Below are 6000 nucleotides of genomic sequence, written 5' to 3' on the forward strand. Positions count from 1 at the left end.
GCGATAAAGCATGTGTAATGTAGTTAGAAATTAGCAAACGGTGCGAATTTTCTGAATCTTTCCAAATTTATTCACAAGAAGGAAGGCGATGACTAAAATTAATGATTTATAATTTGGCATAAAATTAATCATTTCAAAGTGATGTTTGTTATTAAGTTTCGGTTGTTGTTGTTGTTGTTGTTGTTGTTGTTGTTGTTGTTGTTGTTGTTGTTGTTGTTGATGTTTTTCTTTTTACTTATTGAACGGACATCACTGATGGACAAAATGATGATGGAATTAAAGTTTCATGAATCTGGTAGCTACCAGATCCGTATAGTTATACGAACGCTACTGAGAATTTGTTGCTAAAATGATTGTAATTTCAATTAAATGGCTATACAGGTAATCCATTACGTAGATTTGGTTACATAGGCCTAACTATGACAGCCCTGTCGCTCGCACGGCGTCTGGTCGGGCTAGCATTGACCATGCATTGACTATCTTGCACAGTGGCTCCAGACTCACACAGTGGCTGATCTGGGGGTGAAGATCCAATCTGAGTCAGGTTTACATTACGATGTAGTTGCTTCTACACTCTTTGGTCAGTAACGGGGAGTGTTGATATGCCCGATATTTGGAATATGGCCAGTTCGCTCACGCTGGCTCTTTGCGATAGATGGGAATGATGGCACTGCATTCGTTCCTCATTATTCACACAGAATACATAATACTTGTTCAAGGTCCCAACACGAGACAAAGATTGGGCACATCGCTGATAATTAAGATTTTTCTTCTTGCATGTTGTCAAATTATATCACGCTATTTTTGATTGTTGCCGTAATTACACATATTACATTGTTGGTTATCAAAATACAAATTTATGGGATAATTCCTATAAATAAATCCTACAATATAACAATAATTCCTATAGATAAATTCTACAAATGGAGAGTCAACATATTGCTGTACCTAAATTCTATTTGAATTTAGACTTTATTTGCCATCACAATGTCCTTATCTTACACAATGTCAGGTAAACTGACCAAAATTGCTATTTTGGACATAGCTGTAACAACGTACTATCAATCATATTTTCCTTTAATCGATCATCAAAAAAAAAATCGATCCATGGCTTACTGTGCCATAATCATATGGCGGAATTACACGACCCCCGACCCATTAAGCTCGGTCCCCGAGCTTATGCCACTTATGTTTAACTTAACTGAAACTTATCAAACACCTTGAATACATCTCAGTAGGCATAAACATCTTCTACCGGTGTCTACCACCACACCACAAACTGGAACCTTTAAAACTGTCAACGATTTTCCAATGATTTTCATAATACCAATCACTATAATTTTATGCGACACGGTATATGCTACATAACGTGTTTACACTATCCCTGACGCTAAAACCCGGAAAGTCGTCCAGACGAACGTGCATCCAGCATGGATTCAACCAACTGAGAAGAAGAGGGGTTGGGTTATACTACCAAATACTTGCCCGCTTGGAGTGATACATATTGATACCAACCATACAAAACAAAACGAAAAAACATATATAATTAAAAAAAAACTTCAATCCTTTGCTGACGAACAGTTTGAAGTTTCAGCAATACTTTAACCCTGCTACTTCGATGACTATGCCACCTTTCGACAGTTTTTGGTTAATAAGCTTCTATTTCTTCTTGTCTTTTTTTCAAGGGGCACAATACTAGTACTTATTAATTTGTATTAAGATAATTATACGGTATAGAAGAAAATGAGAAGCGCAGGATAACATGGGAACCCCATTATTGTTGCACTTCCGCTCATGTTGTAGGCGCCAGCGTGGTACCGTTCACGGTATCTGCCGCCGCAGTGACCGCCTCTGCAGTAGTAGGCCGTCTGTGAAATAGTTCAATCAAAGATCGCATGTAAGTGAAATTTAGCGCAGACTCTTTGTGCCAGAGCAGGGGCGAATTCGATGACGGATTAGATGGCGAGGGTTCCAAGGCGCTGTCATTAGTAGTCGACGTCGTCATCGCCGACCCAGCCGTGTGCCCATGAGCCGTCTCCCGCCATTCGTCGGTAGTAACTGTCGATCGCGATGCTGGGACGGGACGTTTTCCGATGTTTAATTTGAGAACAGCATCAAGCAGACGACGGAAAGTGACCATACCATCATCGCTGCTATGGCAACACTTGGGGTCAAAGGTCTCGGTTATCGGTGGACTTGGAGTGTATGAAGCGCTTTGTTGATTATCCTCTTTAATCGCAAACTTGGTAAAATTTCGAGTGGCAATCGTATCCTTGTGGGTATCGTTGACACAATCCACTGTAACATTTGCAACCATGGCAACAGTTTGGGTGGAAGTAGCGTTGTAAATATCAACAGACGTAGTAGATTGGTTGATAACTCCTGTGGGTTGTGACGTCACAGTCTGGTCGCCATAGTCATTCTGCCAAGGCTAGGGGAAACAATACCATGAAATCATTTTCAGTTCAGAAGAAGTTCCGTTTTATTTGTGCATTCCTTTTTAAATTTCATATGATACCTAATCTTCTTTGCAAAGAGCTATAATATGTTATTATCCATGTAGATACACAATCGTTTTATTCGATTAGAAATCTGATTTCCTTTGCGCATTTTTTTTTTCAAAATAGCACAGCTTATGAAATTGGAAAACAGTACATTGTAAACTTGAAGGTTTTTTTTTTTTTTTTTTTACATCGCTATAGTTGCATCTCTCTCTCTCTCAAAAAAAAAAAAGAAAAAACGAGAGAAAATAATGAGGTACAAAGTTCATACATGTGGCAGGCTGCTAAGAAAGTGATAAAGATCGTGTGATTTTTTTTTTTTTTTTTTTTTACAAACAGCGCTACATTAAATGAAAATTATCGAAATCTATCCTTTGATTCCTATATTATGTAGATGCTGTTATGCAAGAGGATAAGATCACTCGGGTCCTGTATACACGAATTTCAGCATCATTAAGACTAATTACTCTCTTCTACTGCAGCTTTGTTTATCGTTTTCTCAGGACTATTAGCGGATAGATATGAGTCATCCATCTTGGTTGACGCCAGAAAATGTAATCAGGTTGGAGTTCGCTAATTTGTATCAAAGTTCCCAAACATCCCTAGACAACTAGACTCTGTCCCTCAATATCAATCAATCAAACAAACAAACGAACAAATAACGAACAAAAACCACCACTACCACCACCACAATAAGTGAAGGATACGATAGAAGAGAACAAAATAAAGGCAGTTCTCAGTCAATGTCTTCATTTACATACGGGAACGGAAAGAACATACAACAGCCTACTTTCAGCAGGGAGGTATACAGAGGAGTTGAATCTCTCCACAATTTGTGCAAATTTATGAGTAGGTTCTATAGCATGACAATATGATTGAATGCTCAGCATTAAATTACCTGTATTTGATAGTTCATGCTCCTAGCCGCTCTTCCATAGAGTTTGGATATAGAGACCATAGAAGAGGTTCTTGGTTTTAGTAACTGTTAGGAAAAATAATGTTGAAATTCTGTGTGGAACTTAGTGGTAATATGGTACAGAACGAATTCTTCTCTTCTAAAACCCATGTTACTAACACCTCAGGACTGAAAAAGAGAATAGTGATTATCGTATAGTCATTATTAATATACTTACAATTGTTGCTGCAGCAGCACCATAAATATGCCCAGATATCAACAAAGTGAGACCTAACAATGTCCAAACGAATTCTTTCTCAATCTCCTTCATTGTAGTGTCGTGGTGGGTGAAATACAGCGAAGATGACGATATAGTGTCTGTCCGAAGGCAAGTTTTTGTATATCTCTTGCGCCTTAAAAACGTTTGTGTTTTGTTTTGTTTTGTTTTATTTTTGAGTGGTGGAACGACCCATACCTCCGCTCTTAACGGAAGTACGCAAAAACAACACTGGTCGTTAATAGCGTTTTAACTTTGCCTCAGTTAAGAAAACCATTAAAGTTTTCACACACGATGAACCGCTCTATTTTCCCACACCGCACGGACTTCGATGTTATCATAATTTATATACCGTTTGGTTCTGATCCCAAATTGTCGTTTTCCTGAAAGAGGTTGAAATCAACATCATACATTATTAACTTCAAAGAGACGTGTTTGCAGGCAATTTTGCATCATTCTTCAGGCCTCGAAGTTTGCTGTGTGGTGGAGACTAGATTTTACCTCTTCCATGAATCTCATAAACAGCACTGGCTGTCTAAAGGTGAACTCATTCTTCTACCGGAAGTTAATTAGCCCAGTCACCAGGGTCCAAGGGATGTCTGGGGATCTGACGGAGATGCAGATAGCCGAGGAAGAGGGTAAGGCCATGGGAGCTTAGTGCATTTTGTCCCTCACATTTATTTTTTTTTTTTTATAATATCCAATCTTTTCTGCAATCAGTCTTTACAACTTACCAAAACTCTTATCGATGACGGCATTTTAAAATTCTGGTATTTCTGCGTTCTTTTTAAGGATGTTTGCGAGGAGCGTGCAAAGAGGATCTTCGAGTTTTCAGTTGTCAAGTTTCCTCCAAGTATCCGTAACTTCACAAGCCACGAATTGGTCTGCAATATCAATTGACAAAATGTTCATCGGTCTATTTCTATTTGTTATTCATTGATTAAACGCTGTAAAGATAACGTTCAATATAAACTTTCCAGCAGAATCTTGCCTTCCTTTCAGTGCTTTTACATACTTATAGGGCAAAGTTATTGTTTTTTTAATTGTGATTTTCTTATCAAAGTGGGTCAGGAAAGTGGTGTGTGTGTGTGTGTGTGTGTGTGTGTACGCACGCACGTGTATGTATCAAGTGCATGTTCGCGTGTACTTTCGCGTGTGTGTGTTGGTGGAAGGGTTCACAGATAGAGTAAGAGTGGGAATGATTGATAGGAACCAACACGGAAATCTGCTTACATAATAACTCGACTTGCAGTGCAACAAGTCATTGGTGGAATCAACCCCCCCCCCCCCCGCTTCCATCCATAAAGAAGAAACCCAAAAGAAAAACTATGCAGTCTGCTCTTAAAAAAAAAAAAAAAAAATGCAACACTCGTGGTGACAGAGGGTCACCGCAAACTCCCGTATTGTTTAAAGGGAACATAAACCCAAAGAGCAATTTGGGTTGAGTGAAAGCAGTAACATTAGTAAAACACATCAGTGAGTGAGGAAAATCGGGCAATCAATGCAAAAGTAACGAATTTTTAAAGTTTTGGTGTTGGAACTGCTGGGTAAGGAGACTACTAGAGGTTATGACGTATGAGTGAACTACAATATAAAGAAAATATAAAGGGAATTTAATAAAAATTCATTTTTCATGAAAATTACACATTCCATCAACTTGATACTGACATATTTATTATGTTAGGGGTAGCAATTATTCTCCCTGCTTTCTGGAAGCGGTTTGTCAAGTACTCTTTCATTTTGCTAGAAAAGTAAATTTTTGTGGAATTCCTTTTATATTTTCTTTATATTGTTGTCCACTCATACATCATAGCCTCTACAGTAGTCTCCTCATCCAGGGGTTCCAACACCAAAATTTTAAAAATTCATAACTTTTGCATCAATCGTCCGATTTTCCTCGAACTTTCACTGATGTGTTCTACTAATTTTAATGCTTTTACTCAATCCACATTGCTCTTTGGGTTTGCGTTCCCTTTAAGTAGACTTCACGGAATGGAGAATAGGAGAATGGAGAATGGAATTGGAGAATGGAGAATGGGGAAGGGGTAGGTGAAGTGGCAATATTTTCCTGATTGCCCTACCAAGTTGTGATAGTAATGATGTTTGAGTATTTGAGGTTAATTTGTATAGTGCAGGTTATTTAATTGTTTGTATTTTTTTTTTGGATGTTCATGACAATTTTATCTGTACATTATGTGAGCAGGGCCCCTTGGTAGAGTAGTTTATCAACTGAAAGGGCTATCCTGCTAAAACAATATTGAAATAAATGAATAAATGCATGAATGAATAGATAAATAAATGAATAAATAAATAAATAAATAAATAAT

Source organism: Diadema setosum, chromosome 17 (genome assembly GCF_964275005.1).
Source record: "Diadema setosum chromosome 17, eeDiaSeto1, whole genome shotgun sequence".
NCBI lineage: Eukaryota > Metazoa > Echinodermata > Echinoidea > Diadematoida > Diadematidae > Diadema > Diadema setosum.